The sequence below is a fragment of the Anser anser genome (assembly GCF_964211835.1).
Source record: "Anser anser genome assembly, chromosome: 1".
In the NCBI taxonomy this organism is placed as follows: Eukaryota; Metazoa; Chordata; class Aves; order Anseriformes; family Anatidae; genus Anser; species Anser anser.
Genome location: NC_139720.1, coordinates 169,880,831 through 169,902,431, shown reverse-complemented (window position 1 = coordinate 169,902,431; position 21,601 = coordinate 169,880,831). Strand labels below are relative to the sequence as shown.

Sequence of the window (21,601 nt, the reverse complement as noted above, 5' to 3'; positions counted from 1 at the left end):
GGATTGAGGTGCCTAAACATGCCAGCTGTTGTGGATGTCAATTTAGGTGCTTATCTCCTTTGGATACCTGAATCAATCTCATGCTGTTGGGCCCTTCAGTCCCTGCTATCTGGTCTTTCCTGTTCCAGGTATCTCAGTACCTGAAACTGTATAATAGTCTTTCAGCAACCATTTTCTATTTGTTGCTTCTCATTATTTCTGCTCCAGCTGAAGTTATTCCTTGTTTTGAGATAAAAATACTAATTGTATCATCTCATGGGCCATAATATTGGGAAATACATGGCAGCCATTGGGTTTTAATGGCAACAAGTAAGTAAATAACTGGGATTTGTTTCCAGATGGAGTTGGTATAGAAAAGTCATTCAGTTACTGTCCTGTTTAAACCCCAGTGCTACATTCTGTATTGGCCATGGAAAATGGGCTCATCATTTGTAGAATGAGGTACAGCAAGCAAGAATTATGGTCAGCTTCCCCAGGGAGGTACAGTATCAAGTGCAGGGGTGAAAAGATTTATTTTTAATCAAGTGGATAATCTTCCTCACTGTGCAATGGGAATTACCTCAGGTATAAACATTAACCATTGTAACTATTAAATATGAGGGGATATTAGATTAATTATTGTGTAGATGTGAAATAAACTGCTACAGCTTTTGCTGTTTGTAAAGAGGACAATGAACAGAGAGTCTAAATTGGGTATTTAGCTCAATACACAGAAAGATGTAGTGATCATGTGATTTTGAAATGATAGTTACAAATTCAAGGTGTATGGTATTGAATCATGTTAAATAATACTTAATTGTTCCATTTAACGGTATTTAATGCAATTATTGGAAATACCACAGCAGGCTAAGGGGCTTGGGCTAAAAACTCATATTGATTTTCATTAAGGTTTGGCTATCTAACTCCTCTGGATTAATTTGAGAATATAAATACCATTACTATGCATTTATTAGTGGTAATTCAAAATTAATAATTATACAATACTGATGTTAAAAGTTTTTATTTCAGTAAAATTAATTATTATTATTTTTTTCTATCAAAATCAGTGAATACAGGTACTTGCCTGGGGTGGAAAATAATTTTATGAAAACTGATCTAGTGTGAACATACCAATAAATATACGCTTGTGAAGCCATACTTCATCAGATGTAATAAATATCCTTTGCATTTTTTTTCCTTACTTTACAATATAATCATTCTTTACCTTGCAATTTCTATGGCTTTTCTTAGGGGTCTCATTGATTTCATTTAAAGTATTTTCAGTGACCCAAGACACTTTGAGCTGTTTTAGGTAACTTTCAAAATGATATAATCATAGCTTTTAAAGGAATTTAATATTCTACTGATAAAATCTTTTCATTAACATTTTGGAACCTAAACACAGAAAGCCTGTGAAATTTTTAGTTATAATCATTTAATTAGACTTAGAATACCAACACTTGATGAGGGCAATAGTTTTAAAATACTCACCTATATTAACATTGCATATGCTCTACAGTACATATTGCAGTGATATCCCTATGTTACGAGTTAACAAGATAAGATTGTACATAACACTTCACTGAATTTAGTTATAGTATTCTGGAAAAAATCCTGGTTTTACACCATGATCATATCAACTGTTTTCCATGGGAGTCCCATAAAATATAAGGAGATCAGTACAGCATATTTTGGACACAATTTAAGCATTTTTTAGGAATGTATAAATATTATTTCGTGCCTATAGATAGCTTTAGATTAAGGTTAATATTGCTGAAATATCTACATCTGCTTTTCTTCTCACTGTGATGTTTATCACCTAATAAAAATGCTAAAGTTACCAAGGAAAGATGTTTAATTTGTTCTTGCTGCTCAGCCGCATGTTGCATCCTATTTTGTAGTAAATGGCACAATATCCCAAGTGGGCTGCCATACTGTCAGATACATTATTTATACATAACATTACTGGTTAATCAATGAACAAAAATGCAGAAGCCTTTTTTTCCCCCTTTTCCTGTGACATCTTTAAAGCTACAGTAGAGAAGAACAGATTTGCAATGTATTATACTGTTAGTCATTTTTTGAAAATAGCTTTAGGAGTTTCCTGGCACTGTTTGCACCATGCATCTAACTAAATTGACTGTGATTGTTAGACAAATGCAGTAACGATTTGTGCAGTGCAGAATAATATGGTTAACTATGTAAGCCATTCTTACTTTCCAGTTAAAAGTGAGCAAGATACATTTCAGCAAATGCTTCTAACAGAAGATTTTTTTTTCCCTTTAAATCTGAAAGGATGAAAACTGAATAGCCCATCATGATTCTACACGTGTGTTTATAGGAGAGCTAGAATTTCAACATCATTTGAATTCAAAGTAATTTTAGAAATTCACTTTCAATCAAATGGGAAATTTATAAGTGTATGAAGAATGGAAATATGAAATATTTGTGCAAGCAAGAGAAATACAGCTGTACTGTGTCACAGAGCTACAAGAGATTTTTGTTTGTGCTTCAGCTTATTCTGTTGTATTTTGTTCATAGACATTTCAGATCAATACAAAATATTCATCTCTGTTCCAGTGATTGAATATGAATACATTATGTGCATACAAAAATAGTGATAATCTATGTTGATACAATAGTTCATTTTGCATTAGTGTCCTAGATGGGACAATGTTAAGAAGCAATTTAAATGAAATTCATTTAAATGTCAGCTCTCATGCTTGCGATTTTTCTATAATTGGTTATTTAATTAAAATAATTCTCATAGTCATTAATTTAGACTAAAACTTGCTGTGCACTGACATGTTTTAATTACATGGTATTAACAAAATTGATATGCTTTAAAAAAGCATGGTTAAATTTTAAACAAGAATAAATTAGAAATCTCATAGATCATCCTACTTAGAGTATTTATGAGAAAAAATCAGTCATTTAAAATGTTTATTATAAACAAAGTCCCAGCATTATTGTGCATGCATCATATTTGGTTCCTGCTTCAGTGTGAGGAGACTTTTATGCTAACACAGCACCTCTGTCTTCGAATTCCTTTAACCAACACACAATAAATTAGGTAATGAACCAAATTAAATATTAATAGAAATCCACATAAACCACAGAAGACAGACATAGAACTGACGTTTGAATTATACTATACCTTTGATATCATTAGGACAACATATTAATGAAGTTTTAAAGGGCTGAATCTTTATCTACTGTTCATGAAGACAAAAAGGATGATATGAGCTTCCTTGTAAGATACAGATAAAGAACGAAAAAGAAAATAAATATTTTAGTAAAACTACCTGGACAGGATAGAAGAACTAGAGACTTAGGCACTTATTCTTCAAGGTAATCTATAGGCAAGGATCCACATGCCCTTATGAAGTACCCTGAAGTCAAAGGAACTGATTTCATAAATAAAGTAGGTCATTTGTTTTCAGGACTGGGCTTATATTCAAGAGTGTGAGAATCAGAATTTTATTTCATTGTCTATTAATTAGACTAGCTGTATATTACTTTGACCTTTTTAATATTCTATGATTTAATTGGATGATCAGTCTACCTCAGCCTATGATTGCCAATCATTCTACATAATATACTTCAACTCTTTTTTACTTCAATGTGTGCACGATTGGACTCTTATTAACATGAAAGGATGATTTTATTGTGAATGGCATGGGCTAAAAGGGATGTATATATACATATAGAACTTCATTAATTCCATAACAAGTTAACTTATCAGTGCTGCTTTTTCTGACTGCCAACATATGAAGGCAAATATACCTCTCCCAAACTCCTCTCTACAGATCCTCAAATTCCACAGTCCAGAGTTTAAAATGTTGCTCAAGACTGAGGTCTTACCAGGTCTCACATTACTCAGCAAGCTGACTTACAAGAAACCTTGCAGTAACAAAATGTTGCAGAAAGGCAACAGAAAGCTCAATCTCCTCTTACAGTCTGAGGGCTGGATTCATCTAAGCGTATATGTCTAGATCTGAGGTCTGACTGCAGTTTCTTTATAGTCAGTGGAGAGCAACGGAGCAGAACATCTCATTCCAAATGAGACACTCTATTTCTGTCTGGATAGATTTGAGCACGTTACCTCTAAATTTCTAATTGCTTTTTTTTTTTTTTTTTTTTTTGCATTGTACATGATGTCTTTCTATGTTATCAGTATCCATGGTCTGAAGTATTGTAACTTCTAAGTGTCTCACTGTCTTTAAAATCTTTATTCTCCACACCTGTGTGCAGAAGGGAAGATCTGCTATTTTTGTGAGATAGAAGGAAAACTATCAGTTTACGAAGACAGCACAGGAAGTCTGTAGTGGAATCAGGAACAAATCCTAGCCCAGTTAACTTCCATTTAAGTGCTGGCTGAGTAACCCATACATCATATTTTCTCCGCTATGACTTTGCTATGACTTTCTTTCTGCTTTGTTGCTGTAGTGGCACGGCTTCTCATGCAGTAGTAGAACACTTGTCTTACCTTGTGAGCTGATAGGGATTCTAAATTCTCAGTTGGAGCATCCTGTCCTATAGCTGCTGCAGTGTGGGTCTCCACAGGAGTTTTCTCTATAGCAAAATGAAAGTGTGATTGTAGCATGTGGTAGATAAACCTGACTAGCACAATTAACATAATCAGAAAAAAGTAGCAGACTAAAATATATCATACCAGTAATCTAAATGTTGGTGTATATAATGATGATTCTTAGTTATATTCCGGCTTCCAACAAGTGAAAATGCTACCTCGACTACTCTGCTGCATGAAGCAGACCAACTAGAAAGGTTATACTAGTATCTCCTACAATCAGTTTTTAATTTCACAGTCAACATACATTCTGAACTGTGAGTAATCCATATTTATGTTGTAGAAAATGTGGAAGGAGAGAAGATTACTGAATAGATTCAGTAAAATATCATCCCTCTTTAGCAATGAAGTCCATGTGTTGTAGGACAAAAGTGTATACTTATTAAATCATCTATGCAGTAAATGAAGTTTGTCATAGAAAATTTTAATGGATGTTGGATCTGGACTTCAATTACCCTCAGACTTTTTTCTTTTCCACAACTACTGAAATGTAAAAGTATCTTCAAGTGTGTGCAAATATAATTTATCGATAGTGTCCCTGGAAAGATTCTGTCAGAGAAATCTTCAAAACTGACAATAGTACATTTTCCGTTTACAATCAATATGCAACTTCAGCAATGCAGCTTACAATTCAAGCTTAATAAGAACTCCTTTGTCAGTTTTCTTGCTTATGTTACTGCTTAATATATTTCTTCAACTACGAATATTCAGAAGTTACCTTGCAGAGTATCCAGTGATCACTTGCTATAGGAGCTGTGGTTCTTTAAACAAAGCATCTCTTTCTAGGCCTCCTAAGTACTTACCTTTTCCTCATTCTTCCAGTCTCATTAGACTTTTGGACTGGTCATTAGGAATCACACCAGCCAGTACCCTCAGCCCAACAACTGTTTTTCAGTCTTCCTGAAGCTCACTGTTACTAGCAACCGGACTTCAGCCCCTGCAGGCTAAATATGAAGTTGTAGAAATTTAAAACAAAACAAAAAAATTTATATTGAAATCTTGAAGCTTAGAATCATGGAGTCATAGAATCATAAAATATCCTGAGTAGGAAGGGACCCACAAGGACCATTGAGTCCAAATCCTGGCTCCACAAATCAAACCAAAACCAACCAAAAATCAAAGCATATGTCTGGGAGCATTGTGCAATCATTTCTTGAACTCTGTCAGGCTTGGTTTTCTTGGTGTTGTGACCACTTCCCTGGGAGCCTGTTCCAGTGCCTGACTACCTTCTCAGTGAAGAACCTTTTCCTAACATCCAGTGTACTGGGTCTGGCTGGGATGTTAACTCTCCCTGCAGCAGCCCATACAGTGCTGTGCTCTGCACTTGTAGCTAAAATAGCAGTGGAATCACACCAGTGTCGTGTCTGCTGCTGAGCAGTGCTGGCACAGCATCAGGACTCTCTCTAACCCTCCTAGGGGGTGGGCAAAAATGTGAGAAAAGGAACATCACTAGGGCAGCTGACCTAAACCAAACAAAAGGATATTCCATACCATATGATGTCACACTCAGCAATAAAGGGTGGAAAAAGGAAGGGGGGGCGGGGGGGGGTGCTCTTCTGAAAACATCTGTCCTCCTCGTGAACACCGGCTACGTGCGTTGAGGCCCTGCTTCAAGGCCGTGGTCAAGCATCGCTCATTTGTGGGAAGTAGAGAGTAATTTCTTTCCTCTGCACTTCCACATAACCTTTACTTGTTTTGTTTAGTTTTCCCTTTCCCCCTCCCTTTTCCCCTTTCCCTTTTTTTTTCCCCTTTAGTTAAATTGTTAATTGTTTAGTTAAATTGTTTAGTTAAATTTTTTAATTAATAATAATCTTTCCTTAATAATTAATTAATAATTAAATTATTTCTTTTTTCCTTTAATTAAATCATCCTTATCTCAACCTGTGAGTTGTTCTTTCCTTCTTCCCCTCCTCATCTAAGGAGGGGGAGTGAGAGAGCGGTTGTGGTGTCCAGCTGCCTAGCACAGTAAAACCACCACATCCAGCCTGACCCTTCCTGTCACAGCTCCATGCTGTTCTCTCAAGTTCTGCTGCTGTCCCCAGAGAGCAGAGCTCAGCATCTACCCCTCTGCTCCCCTCGTGAGGGAGCTTCAGGCTGCCATGAGGCCTCCCCTCAGTCCCCTCTACTCTGGGCTGAACAAACCAAGGGACCTCAGCTGCTCCTCACGTCTTGCCCTCTAGACTCTTCACCATCTTCATAGCCCTCCCTTGGACACTCTGTAATAGTTTTATATCCTTTTTGGGAGAGAAAGTTAAAATTCAAAATCATTCATCTGAGACAGAAAATTGTCCCTGCCTTTACAATAGTAGGTCACAATACACTACTTATAAAGCAGTCTAACTTTATAACATTACAGCTATGCATTAGGCCTACATCTGGGTTTAGTAATTTGTTCTGTGACAAACAGAGGTAGCCTGGGCTGCAGTGATCATGCCCGGTAGAATTTTCAGTCTTGAGGGATACAGGATGGGCAAAAACTAGGGTTAAGATCCTAAACCTCAGAAAGGTAAACTTTCAGCTGTTTAGGGTTCCCTTGGGAAACTGACTTCAGAGAGAAAGGACTGAACGAGAGCTGGGAGATATTTAAACACACTTGGGGCACAAGAGCTCTCAATCCCAAAATGAAAGAAGTAGGGCAGAAGAGGCAGGAGACTGGCTTGGCTAAGTCAGGACCTCTTGGACAAACTAAAACACAAAACCAAAATGCATAGATAGGGGCAGGGATACACATGCTGGGAAGATTATAGGATACAGCCTGGCAGTGCAGCGAGGGGATCAGGAAAACTAAAACACAACTGAAGCTGAACTTGGCCAGAGATTTAAGAAGTAACAAGAAGGGTTTCTTCAATTACATGGAGCAAGGTAGGAAGACAAAAGAAACTGTACCCACCCCTGAAACAGACCTGGCTACAACCAACATGGAGAAGGCTGAGGTACTCAGACTTTTTTGCCTTAGTCTTCACTGGCAAGTACTCTAGCCACACAGCCTAAGTCCCAGAAAGCAAAGGCAGAGCCTAGGAGAATGAAGAACTACCCACTGTAGGAGAAGATCAGGTTCGAAACCATTTCAGGAACCTGAAGCTGAACAAGTTCATGGAATCTGATGGGATAGACGCATTCAAGGGTCCTGAGGGGACTGGCAGGTGAAGTTGTTAAGCCCCTCTCCATCATATCTGAAAAGTCATGGAAGCCTGATGAAGTGCCCAGTGACTGGAAGAAGGAAAATATAACTCTCATTTTTATAAAGGGAGAAAAAGAAGACCTTGGGAACTACAGGCCTGTCAGTCTCACCTCTGTGCCAAGCAAGATCATGGAGCAGATCCTCCTGGAAACTATGCTAAGACACACAAAAAACAAAGAGGTGATTGATGACAACCAACATGGCTTCACTGGGGGAAACTTGTGCCTTACAAATTTTGTTGCCTTCTGCAACAGGGGTATGTATTGTGATTGGAATTATTTAAGATCTTTGCCAGTGAAATGGACAGTAGGATTGAGTGAGTTACCCTTAGCAAGTTTGTGGATGACATCAAGCTGAGTGGTGTGGTGACATGTTGTAGGGATGTCATCTGAGACACCTTGATAGACTTGAGAGGTGGGCCCATGTGAACCTCATGAAGTACAAGGCCAAGTGCAAGGTCCTGTACCTGGATTGAGGCAATCGGAAATATGAATACAGGCAGGCAATGAGTGAGTTGAGAACAGCTCTGAGGAGAACATCTTAAGGGTATTGGTGGGTGAAAACCTCAACATGAACCAACAATGTGTGCTTGCAGTTCAGAAACTCAATTGTACCCTGGGCTGCATCGAAAGAAACATGGCCAGTAGGTCGAGGGATGTGATTCTCCCTCTCTACTCTGCTCTCGTGAAAACCCACCTAGAGTATGTATTCAGTTCTGGGGCTCACAGCAGAAGACAAGGACCTATCTGAATAGGTCCCGAGGAAGGCTCTGAAGATGATCGGAGGGCTGGAGCACCTCTCCTATGAAGACAGGCTGAGAGGGTTGGGGTTGTTTAATTTAAAGAAGAGAAGACTGTTATAGAGAAAGGGACACATTATAGTAGACTTCCAGTATTGAAAGGGGGCTTACAGGAAAGACGAGAAGGGATGCTTTATCAAGGAAAGCAGGACAGGACAAGGGAGAACAGTTCTAAATTAAAAGAGGGGAGATTTAGACTTTATATAAAAGGAAGAAATTCTTCAGTGTGCTGTTGGTGAGACATTGGAACAGGTGAGGCACTGCCACCTCCCTGGACATGTTCAAGTCCAGGTTGGATGGGGCTTTGGGCAATGTAATCTTGTGGGAGGTGTCCTTGCCCATGGCAGGGAGGTTAGAACTAGATGATCTTTTTAGGTCCCTTCCAATCCAAGCCATTCTGTGATTATTCTGCCTTAACATGGATGTTTAATTCTATTCAATATGTCCTCAGATACACATCCCACATGGCCATTCTGGTGGATATGAATTCCTTATTTATCTTGTGTCATAGCTGCCAGGCTTCCATGGATGTCTCAGCTACTGTAGGGAATCTCAGACGGTACTAGATACATATGTTTAGGCTACTGAGTCCCATTGATGTCTCATATAGAAAGACTCACCTATATAAATTGAAACTTAGTTGTCTATGACTGGAATTGGATCCCATCTTAAAAATATTTATTTATTTTTAGTTTAAGGGAACATGTGCAAAGCATTTGTTACTCTCCCCCATAATATCTTTGTCTCTAAATTGTAGAGACATGGATGTGATGGATGGACCACTCAGTGGATAAGGAATTGGTTGCCTTCCAGTACTTAAAGGGGGCCTACAAGAAAGTATGAGAGGGACATTTTATCAAGGAGTGTGTTGATAGGACAGGGAGTAATGTTTTTAAACTAAAGGAAGGTAGATTTAGATTAGATATTTGGAAGAAATTCTTTACTATGAGGGTGGTACGGCACTGGAACAGGTTGCCCGAAGAAGTTGTGGATGCCCCATTCCTGGAAGTGTTTAAGGCCAAGTTGGATGGGGCTTTGATCAGCCTGGTGTAGTGGAAGGTTTCCCTGCCCATGGCAGGGGGCTTGGAACTAGATGATCTCTAAGGTCCCTTCCAACCTAAACCATTCTATGATTCTAAGCACATGTGAAGATTGTGACAGAGAATGAAAGGAATTTGGTATACTGATAACAACATAGCAATTAATGAAAAATGCACGTTGATAATTAACTTAAAAAGACAAAAGCTTTAGTTTTTTTTTTTTTTTCTCTTTTTGTGTTATCGCACTGGTTGCATTGATATTCAAGTCCTGAATAAGGTACATTCCAGACTGCAGACTATGGAGATGCTAAGTACACTGGTGTATTTTAGGAAATGCATAAATGTAAAGATATGTGATATCACATATCCTGTTATTCCATCACAATTTGTTGATGTGTTGCCAACAAATATGTTTTCATTTCAGGTTCAGAACTGATGCTTTCTTTTGGAAGCTGGTCACCATTATACAAATGTGTTATCCTCACTTCAAGTTTCATGCTGAAAAGAATTCAGAAATAGCCATGGGAACATTTAGTATTTCCTTGAAAAAGCTGTGGATTGTCATTAACTGACAGTCTGCTGCCAAGTTCTTGCAAGAACTGTATTTGTTGTCTGATGCCAAACAGCCTCTTTAAATGCTAATGAACAAAGTATGGCATGCATTCTGTTCTTGATGGATTATGCCTATACCTTCTGTGGTCAACAGAAGGGGAATTCCCGGCCCGTATGATTTCCATTCTGGCACGCTACTCTTTTCTCTGCTTACAAGGCAGTAAGCACTCAAATAGATTAGTCAATCTTATTTTTAAATTAAGTATAGCTTCTGCACCCTAACGCACATGTATAAAACCTGAGGGAACTGTGCCAGGCTGCCTACGCACTGTATGTGTTTTGTTTTCTTTAGAGGATTAAGCTTCTGACTTTAATATCAGTGATGCTCACTGTATACTGATATGCCTTTTAAATTCAAACATGAATGTTTCATAAACAGCTTATTTACATGTTTGTCTTTACCTCTTTGGAGACAGATTTTAGGAGTTACATTTTTAAATTGTCTTTAGCTCTTTTCATAATTTCCTGCTACTGAAAGAGCTGGCTTGATACAGATATACATTAAAGAACCATATCTTGCTACCATGTGTTCATGTAGTTTTCTAGCCAGTAGGAGGTCCAGATATGTATATATTGATACCTTTGATTACACCTTCAAGCCCAGCTTTCTAAGAAGCATAAATTATGTAGCAAATGGGAAGCTCAGAAGTTGCACACAATTTTTTTTTTCTCGTGATGTCGTATTTTATTTGAATTGACATTCAATAGCTGCTTTTAGTCAGACAGTCCTCTCATACTAGTTTAGGACCTGCTGAAAAGGAAGGAAAAGTTATTCTAAGACAACAGCTAGCTACAAATTTAATGGACAACACAATACATCTTTAGGTAAGGACAGCTACAAGATGTAAAGTATGCTATCAATAAAAATAAAGAATCACAAAAGATTATAGAAAAAGTGCAGATTTTTTTTTTCAAATCCCAAGGAAAGACTTTTTCATTTTAGGTTGTTTGCAATTTAAATCTCTGAAGCCTATAGTTGACGCTGGGTCTGCAATTCTTCCCCACATGGAAGCTACCCTTTCTACTTCTGAAAATACAGTCCTATTTCTGGTATTGATGGAATTTTGCAAACAGCTTTACTAGCTAACATAAAATAAATAAATAAATAAATAAAACAATACTTGTTTCAGGGAAGTTGAGCTTTTAAGAAAATACGAGTTTGGGAAAAATAAAAATAACAATCTTGCCCTCTTCCTAACTATGAAGGCTGAAGGACTCTTTTTCTCTTTTACACTGTCACATCTCTGGAGATTGTGTTTCTGCACGAAGAAAGTGTGTTTCTAAGTGTTAGTGAGAAGCTTTGTCAAAAATAGTCCATCTCTGTGGAGAAAAAAAAAAACAAAAAAAAAAACAAAAAAAACTTCAGTCTCTTTTGAGAGTATAAAATAGGGAAAAGAAAGAAAAAAAAAAAAGGAAGAGTAACAATGGTACACCACCTCTAATTAGCTTGAAGTGTTGGACATGTAAAAATCTTGGATAAATCAAGATATGTTGTCATCTTCCTTTCAGCAAAAGTAAATGAAATGGATAACCATACTTACAGGTACTAATGTTACAAGAAAACAAATTTATTTGATAGCCTCACTCTTATTTGAAATGAGCAATTATTTCTAGTCTTCTAACTATTTATAGTAAGACCTTTATAAGATCAAACTAATTAATAAATGAGATCAATTTCAAGATTTTTTTCTTGTTCAAAGCCAGTTAATCATTCGTTTTAGTAACATTTTAAAGGCCAAGTCTAAAATAATTTGCACCCATGTCCCCAGTGTGAATTTTTCACTCTTTGGCAGCATGCATTAGGTAGTGTATAATGACCTTTTCTCTGTTTGGAACAGGGATTAGAATAATATATTTGACCCTTTTTACTCACCTGGGAGTGATGCTAGTCTCCATGTTCAATAAAGTAAAATATGTCTCTAATGTCCCAAGGTTAAGACCATGACTTTAAACTATTTAACACAAGCTACCAGGCTGATTCAACTCAGTCAGATGTTACAAAAGGACTCTTTTAACTTTTTTTTTCTTCTTTTATTAGGTTGAATTATATATACTTCATCACAACAATTTCTTATCCACAGTACAATTAAGGGAAATATTTTGCATTACAAACAAAGCAAGTTAACCTGGTCACATTGTGCATTATAACAAAATTTATGGCTGCATAAATAGCAGTGTAAACTTACAGAAAGACTGGTAATTATAGTGCCATTGATGGTCTTTGTTGCTTTAATTCTGAAGCAGCCAGAATGATTAAACTGAATCTTAATCGACTTCTCCATTAAAAATGCTGGCAGAGAAGCTCCTTTAACCTTTCTCATTGATTGAACACAACAATCACCATTCAATTATAATGCAAAAGGACATTTGTTATAATGTACAAAAGATGCATGAGCCATTTCCTTTTACTCAAGACAATCAATGAGATGACTCCTACCTCAAAGAAGGTGAGGTGAAGCTAGTGTACCTGGAACAGTGTTAAAGTTAAAGCTGAACTTGAGAGACTACGAACACTACAATTTTCATGCAATGGAAGATTATTTCAGTGTAAAATAAAACAACCAAGTCCTCACTATATGAAGAATCATTTTAAAAAGATGTGTAGGAATACAGTATTGGAAGTAAATTCACTGAATTTGACAGTTATTTCTTTTTTTTATTATTATTATTTTTTTAATAAAAGTAAATTAAATATTCAGGCACACATTCCAACATGTAAAAAGTGTAGGTACACTGTAATCAGAACTAAAAGTCAGACCTGGATTTTTAGGTTTTAATTATTGTTTTTATACCTTCTTTTTGTGTTTGTTAGGAATATTATGTATTTTAAGGTGGTCACAACTGAGAATGAATAGAGCAAGGTAATGTCACATCCTGAATATGGCAATGCAATCACAAATAAGAGTAGCACCATTTCTGAACTTGGAAAACTAACAGGAAATATTTCTGAACAACAGAAAGTTTAGGATGTTCACAGCAGTTGTTTTAATTATAACTTTCTTTCCTCAAGTAAACTACAGGGAAAAGAACACAAGGCAGTTGGTGTATCACACACACTTGGGAAGATTGTTCTTTAAGGGCCAGATTTCATGTGCTTTTAGTGACTTTTATTTTTCATGATGGTATATCCTGTACTGAAAAAGTCCATGTTGGTCCAAAAAAGTGTATTTTCAAAGTCAGCGTTGAAGCCTTTTTGCCACACTTTTTCTCTGTCACTAAAATCAAAGGAGAAGGAGAATCTTGGCAGAGAGAAGAATGAGCAGCCAGGTTGCTAGCACTGTTTATGCCATTCACAGGTGTACTGCTTGCCTCCACAACAGTTTTCTTTGTCGGATCAGCCCCTGAGCTGCTGTAACTTGGAGGAGGGAGTTCTACTTCCAAAGCAAAGCCAGCGTGACCTAGAGACTCTATAGTACACTTCCAGCACTGGTCCCTGATTGTGCTGAGTTTCCGTCAACAGAGTTTGTGTAGTACATGTCCATTCAAATTTTCTCTTTTAGTTTCAACCATTTTGCAGCTAGTTGTTGCCTTCTCCAGCAAGTAATTTGTTTGGTGTAGATGACAAACAGGTTGATTACTAATTCAAAGCTATCTATATACTGTTTGTTGTTTTCAGTTAACAGCCCTGTCTCTGTTAAAACATTGAGATATAGTTCAACTTCTATTTTTTGAAAGATGTTAGTGCTGCCATAGGATTTTAAAAGTACCATAATACTGTACATAATTTCTGAATCCTTTTATTCATTTCCCAGTAGAAATTACCATCTGCTGCTGCTATCTGCCTGGGTAGTTATTTCTTCTCCTTCATTGTCTTTTTGTCATATAAGTACAACTACTTTCACATAAAGCATATCCTTTTTATGTTCTTAATTCAGTTGACAAATAACCCGTAATGTTTATCAGAATCAAGAACAGCCAAAAGTTTGGAGGACTGAGAAAACTATCCTATATAAACTAAAATCCTGAAAAGTTACTCAAGAGCTTCTTGTAATCACTCTTCTAATCTAAATTCACTAATAAACACACCAAAATAACAACAGAAATTGAAGGCAGGGGAAATACACTGAAATAGTTACCTACTACTGTAGTACTTAGGGAATCTTGTCTTTCCTGTACCTTTCTCTAACTGTAAACCTTGCAGGACAGAGCCCCCATATCCTACTATATTTTATAGATTGAAAAGCAGTTTTCTGACAACGCTTTAGTAAATTATTAACAATAATGAGAGACCAGTAGCTTTCTACTTGAATATAATTAAATAATGTATTCTGCTTATAAGAAATGCATCTTCTGTATTCTCTGTGATATCATAATGACCACAGTTAGTGCATAAATTGCTAAATAAAATAACAATGTTATTTTAATAATTCACATAGCAAGAAACTTTAAGCTTAAATTTTTCTTTCTATATTTATATATATGTTTTATGTGACCTTCTATAAACTTTTATCTTAAATAACGTAACTTCCATGGTGATGTTAACCATGTTGGTAGAGACAAAAAGCAACAAAAAATAAGCTTGATTCTACTTTTATGAGTGGTAGAAAGTCTGAATACTGGTTTCCAATCTAAGGTATCGTTTTACATTAGACTCATTGGGTAAAATGCATGCATGATCAGCATTGAAAACAGAGCCCAGAATTTTGATCTTTACCACTAAAGAAAAAACAATCAAACAAACAAACAACACAGGATGGTTTCCTCCACCAAATTCCATTTTCTTTTCATTTTTTCTTTTTTTTTCTTTTCCTTTTCTTTTCCCTTCATAAGCCTTACAAACTTCTTTGAGAAAGTAAGAAAATGATTTTTCTTCTTCTGACATAGACAACAGCCTACTTAGCCTGTTTCAAAAGGCAGCCCAGTTCCAAAGGAGTTAGACTTCCCAGAGAACATCTAGCTCTGAGGGAAAATGAATACATTATTTTATGGATCAACCAACCAATCAGAAAGTAGAAGGGATAAGAAAATAAAAATGCAGCATCAAATTTATATTGGTCATTATTTGTCACACTCTTGCATGAACCAGGAAGAATTTGTTTCCTTCTGTTGCCCAGAATGAGTATCTGTTTGATCAGTTCTGCCCAGAATTGTTGACAACTACATGTATGGATTTAACAAACCTTAAGTGAAGTCAAATACACTAGAGAGAGCTTGGCACGCAAGTCCCAAACAGGCACAGTTTCTTCACACTGCAACAGAAAAAGCAAAAGTTAAAAACCTAAGTTTTAAGAAGTTGAGCATCAAAAGTAATCTAAAATGCACAGTGTGAAAGTAAATTGTTAGATTTTTTTCTATGCTTAAGGTGAGGTTGTCTGTAAATATACCCTGTCCTAAACTGTAAAAACTGTCCTAAGAAAGTAAATTATTTTGCATTGATCTGTCATATTTTATATGCATCTTATGGTTTCACCTCATCCTCAATGTTATACAAGGCTGTTTTCTGGGCAAGCAGATTTCTCTTGTCCATTGCCAAAGTAGGTAAGCATACTGAAAAGTGCTGCCACAATAAATTCACATTAATATAATGAAGATGAAATTCATATATTAAAGCATTTCAACAGTTCTCATGGACCAAAAAACAAACAAACAAACAAACAAACAAAACTGACATAGAACTTTTGTTAAGGCAGACGCTTTTAAACTACCTTGAGTGTCTATATTCTTTTCGGACCACAAATATCAAGATAGATGCACTTATGGTATATTAACGCTTCTGTTTTCCTTCCTGGTGGGCTGTAAATAAATAAAATGAAAACAACAGCCAAGCCAGTATGGAATTTTCACTAAGAAACAGAGAAATAAAATGGATCATGAACAATGTAAAACTAAACCAAGAAAACATTGCTTGCACTTAAAGTATTTTGACACGTAGCCACAAGAGTGACTAAAATATCATGCAGTTAGCTTTAAACAAGCTTACTGGATTATGATAACAGCACCCATTTTAATGAAGACTACGAAGAGGACAAATTAAACTTAAATGCTTTCTGGTTTACTGTGGTTAACTGTTGTTACTCAGGGTATATAGCATAAGGTAACTGTAAAATCTCTGAGCTTTGCTAGCTTTGTTGGATGATCTGAAACTACCAAGAGAAAGACCACTGGTACTATGAGATTTAGTCTGCTTATCTGTGTAGGTGGACAACATGAGAATGTCTAGTGCCAAAACAGAACAGCAGAAAGCTGTGATCCATAGGAACTTAAAAATAAAGGAAGACAAGGAAAATGAGATGGCAGCTTCAGTTGCAGCCACACTAATTTTGAAATGAAGCTTGGTGTCAAAGACCACTAGTAACCAATGTCAAATTGTTAATTAGGCTGAACAAAACAATGCCCAATATAAAAGATTCTGATTTGAGAAGGCCACATAGAGAAAAAAGTTACAATTGTCATCTGCAGGCATAAATAACCAGAAGAAGAATATGATTGAGCTTTAGAGAAAATCATCTAGAGCCCCCCCAAAAATTTAGGTGGAAAATGCAGACCTTACAAAAGCAAAATGAAAGATCACCAACACAGACAAACTCATTAAAGAGGTTAAGATTAAGGAGATAGTCTGGGCTGCAGTGACCACACCCTGGTTGAGTTTGTGATCTTGAGGAATATGGGCCTGATGAAGAGCAAAGTCAGGACCCTGAACTTCCAAAGAGTGAACTTCAAGCTATTGAAATACCTAGTGGAAGAGATCCTCTGGAACACTGTCCTCAGGGTCAAAGGAACTGAACCGAGCTGGCAACTCTTTAAGTGTGTATTTCTTAGAGCACAAGAACTCTCCATTCCCTTGTGTAAGAAAACGAGAAGGGGGGCAGAAAACCAAGATGGCTGAGCAAGGAACTGTTGGTCAAACTGAAGCACAAGAAAGAAATGCACGGGGAGTGGAAGCAGGGACATGTGGCCTGGGAAGAGCACAGGGATGCTGCCCATATGTGCAAGGACGAAATCAGGAAAGCCAAGGCATAGATGGAACTGAGCTTGAAAAAAAGATGCAAAAAATAACAAGAAGGGATTCTAAACAGACATTGCTCAGAAAAGAAAAGTCAGGGAGAGCGTACCACCTTTGATGGATGAGAAGGGTGAACTCATAACAACAGACATGGAGAAGGTTAAGGTACTCAACAAATTCTTTTCCTCAGTTTTCACTGCCAGTCAGGCTTGTCATGTCTCTTGTTTCCCTGATCCTGTAGATGAGGGCTTTCAGACGACACTAAACTGAGTGGCACAGTTGATACAACAGAACGAAGGGATGCCATCCAAAGGGACCTGGACAAGCTTGAGAATTGGGTCCACGTGAACCTAACGAGGTTCAACAAGGCCAAGTGCAAGGTGCTACACCTGCGTTGGGGCAATCCCAGACATGAGTACAGACTGGGAGAAGAATTCATTGAGAGCAGCCCTGCTGAGAAGGACTTGGAGTTCTGGTGGACAAAAGGCTTGACAGGAGCCGGCAGTGCCTGCTTGCAACCCAGAAGGCCAACTACATCCTGGGCTGCATCAACAAAGGAGTGGCCAGCAGGTCAACGGAGGTGATTGTCCCCCTCTACTCTGTCCTTGTGGTGCCCCACTTGGAGTATTGCATCCAGGTCCGGGGCCCCCAGCACAAGAAAGATGTGGACCTGTTACAGTGGGTCCGGAGGTGGGCCGTGAAGATGATCAGGGGGCTGGAGTACCTCTCCTATGAAGAAAGGCTGAGAAAGTTGGGGATGTTCAGCCTGAAGAAGAGAAGGCTCAGGGCAACCTTCTTGCAGCTTTTCAATGCTTAAAGCGGGCGTATAATAAAGATGGAGAGCAACATTTTGCTTTGGCAGAAAATGGCAGGACAAGGGAGAATGGCTTCAAACTAAATGAGGGGAGATTTAGATCAGATGTTAGGAGGAATTCTTCACTGAGAGGGCTCTGAGGCACTGGAACAGGTTTCCTGGAGAAGCTGTGGATACCCCATCCTTGGAGCTGTTCGAGACTAGGTTGGACGAGGCCCTGAGCAACCTGATCTAGCGGGTGGCATCCCCAGCCATGGCAGGGGGATTGGAACTAGATGATATTTAAGGTCCCTTCCAACCCAAGCTGTTCTATGGTTCTATGGAAATGTGATGCTTTAAAACAAACAAACCGACAAACATACACACAAAAAAAGTGACACATGTTAAAGGAGGTGATATTTCAGAAGAGGAATCTCTTATCTGGATAACAAGAGAGAAAATAATTTGGACAGCTGTTGAAGATAAATTCATTAGCCTTCAGTAGAACAGGGTTTTCTCTATAGAGCTGACAATGCAAACTAGTTATGCTCCTGCAATACAGTGTAATCTAACCAGCAAGAGATCATTATTTTTTTTATGACTAGAAACAGACAAAGAAAATGTATATATATACTTAGAACTCCTTAACAATTGCTTTGCAACACTGAAATGATTTTATCATCCTAATGCTTACAGGCATCACTTGAGATAAAGTAGGATGAAAACTGGTTAAGATAAAGTAGAGTGCAATAAAATAAAATGTATTAAATTCATGTACAAGCTCCTTTATTATAGCACATATTAAATCTTTATTGAAGAGCTGTTCAAGAGAAGTACGATAGAAACACCTCCACTGCATGTACTAAAACATACTTTTACTTGTAAATCACAAAACTATTTAATATAATCAACCTGAGACTTTGTGGGTGACTTAGTAGACTTTTTAGTTCTGCTGCAAGCTCCTTTTACAGAAGTTTCTTTTTCTTTAATATGTCAGTTGTTTTCATTAGCTACTAATTATGTTTCATAAGCTTAGGGGTATGTGTGTCAAGGTCTGTGATGTTCTGTGCAAAAACATATGCCTTGGTGGTAATTGAGAAATATTATGCCAGACAAGAGTCACATAAGATCAGTTAAAGTTATTTGAAAAATTAAAATTAACCTATGTTGCAGTATCAGTCTTACAGCTTATTTCTAAGGACAAAAAAAAAAAAAAAAAGGCAAACCAAACCAAAACCCCAACAAAATCCAACAAAAATTTATTGTCTTATATTGTTTATAAATAAATTACCAAGTATTTGATTATATGTTGCTGATAAATTATATCCTACTTTAGTCTGTTCCTGTATGACGCTACCAATACAGTCAATGTTTTCAGTCAATGAATTAAAAAAATTAGTTTATATCACAAAGTTAACTTCTGGGTACTGTCTTTGCTCATGTAACACTTAAGTTCCTTTGGAAACTGTATTGTCATTAACACCAAGAAAGAGATATTCTGCATACATTTTATGCACCAATATATAGATTAGATGCTACTCTGTAGTGGTGATACAGGAAAACTGTCATTTTATGAGTGATGCAAAGAATTGTTCAAATCCCCTGAAGTGTCTATTCTAACTTGCAGTACAATATAAAACTACTGTTACATTACATTTCTGACTAAATGCATCTCAACATGGTGAGAAGTCATACAGAAAGGAAGTGTATGGAAGTGGATAAACTTTAGCAATTGCATGTGGCTTAAACAGATATTTGTCTGGGTCAGGTTCTTACTGTTGAAAGACTGAATAGAAAATTGTTCCATTTCTGTTAGATCGAACTGTACTTTGAAAGTACTGAACAAGGAAAGTCTTGATTTTTCATCAGTATGTACCTCCTCAAATCAGCAGCCCAAACAATGTAATAAATTATACAGACAGTCTGGGCCATGCAGAAGAGTACTGTGTTCCCATAAAAGGAACGTATAATTGGCATATTCAGTTATATGAGTAAAAAAAAAACTTCAGTTTGCTAGGACTTAGAGAGACTTTTAAAAGAAATTTGAATTTTGTGTTGTTCAAGGTGGTAGAGGTGATTGCCGAACCGCTCTCATCTTTGACAGGTCTCTCATCAACCGCTATCATCTTTGACAGGTCTTGGAGAACAGGAGAGGTGCCTGAAGACTGGAGGATAGCCAATGTCACTCCAGTCTTCAAAAAGGGCAAGGAAAATCTACTACAGGCCAGTCAGTTTCACCTCTGTCCCTGGAAAGGTATTGGAACAATTTGTTCTGGATGTCATCTCCAAGCAATTGGAAGAGAAGAAGATTATGCATAGTCAGCATGGATTCACCAAGGGGAAATCATGCTCGACCAACCTTGTTGACTTCTACGATGGCATCACCAGCTGGGAAGATGGGGGGAGAGCAGTGGATGTCATCTACCTTGACTTCAGCAAGGCTTTCGATACTGTCTCCCATGACATCCTGCTAGCAAAGCTGAGAAAGCAAGTAAGGTGGGTTGAGAACTGGCTGACTGGCAGAGCTCAGAGGGTGGTGATCAGCAGCACAGAGTCCGGCTGGAGACCTCTGACTAGCAGTGTTCCCCAGGGGCTGGTGCTGGGTCTGGTCTTGTTCAACATCTTCATTGATGACCTTGATGAGGGAATAGTGTCCACCCTTAGCAAGTACGCCAATGATACAAAGCTGGGAGGAGTGGTCAACATACCAGAAGGCTGTGCTGCCATTCAGCGAGACCTGGACAGGCTGGAGAGCTGGGCAGCTCTCCTTGCTGGGGTGGAGATTTGATGCAGGCAGAACATGAGATGATAAATACAGCCCTTCAGGTCCCAGATGATGGGGAATGACTATGATCTTTCTCTGATACCAGGTGAGATGGTCCCCTGTTCTGCAAGAGCTGTGCCATAAAGTGGAAGATTTACAGGAGAAAGTGAAGTTATGCATCATAAGAGAAGACGAAAAGGAGATAGACAGACTCTTCTCTGAGACACAACAGCCTCAAGAGCCTCAGAACCCAACTGCAGGAGAGAAAGAGGCAGTTTCCACCCCTGCTGTTAAGGTAAGTGTAATCTCCAGAGATGTGAGAGGATGGAAGCTGGTGTCTTCTGGCATGAAGAGATCCTGCCCCAACTAGAGTCTCTGGCCTCTTCAAAGATCTACTTGGCAGAGTCTCATGGGATAAGGTCCTGGAAGAAGAGGGGCCCAAGAATGCTGCTTAATATTCATAGATGACATTTTCCAAGCTCAAGAGAGGTTTATCCCAAAGAATAGAAAACCAGGTAAAAATGCCAGGAGGATTGTGTGGACAAAAAAGAGTTCCTGGACAAACTCAAACACAAAAAGAAGACATATACTAAACACAAAAGGTGGAAGACAGGACAGGTAAACTGGAAGGAATACAGAAATGCTGTCCAAGCATCCATGGATGAAATCAAGAAAGCTAAAGAGCAAATATAATTCAATCTAGACAGGGATGTCAAAGACAACAAGAAGGGCTTCTCTATGTACATAAATGGCAAAAAGAACACTAAGGAAAATGTGAGACCATTGCTGAATGAGACATGGAACTTGATTACACAGAACAGGGGAAAGTCTGAGGCACCTTCTTTGCCTCAGTCTTTAGTAGCAAAACTGGCCTTCGGGAATCCCATGTCACAGAGGCC

General features: G+C 37.8%; 2 long non-coding RNA genes across 2 annotated transcripts in view; one reads left to right on the top strand and one right to left on the bottom strand.

Moving 5' to 3' along the window:
* Positions 1–21,601, top strand: part of LOC310893062 — a 74,845-nt gene that overhangs the window by 40,834 nt on the left and 12,410 nt on the right. The gene's annotated exons all lie outside the window — the stretch shown is intronic.
* LOC310893061 overlaps positions 4,500–21,601 on the bottom strand; it is a 97,054-nt gene continuing 79,952 nt past the window's right edge. The window contains exons 4-5 of the long non-coding RNA XR_014578675.1: positions 15,323–15,391; positions 4,500–4,554 (exon numbers count right to left, since the gene is read on the bottom strand). This is a non-coding gene — a long non-coding RNA (uncharacterized lncRNA). The remainder of the gene's footprint in view (positions 4,555–15,322; positions 15,392–21,601) is intronic.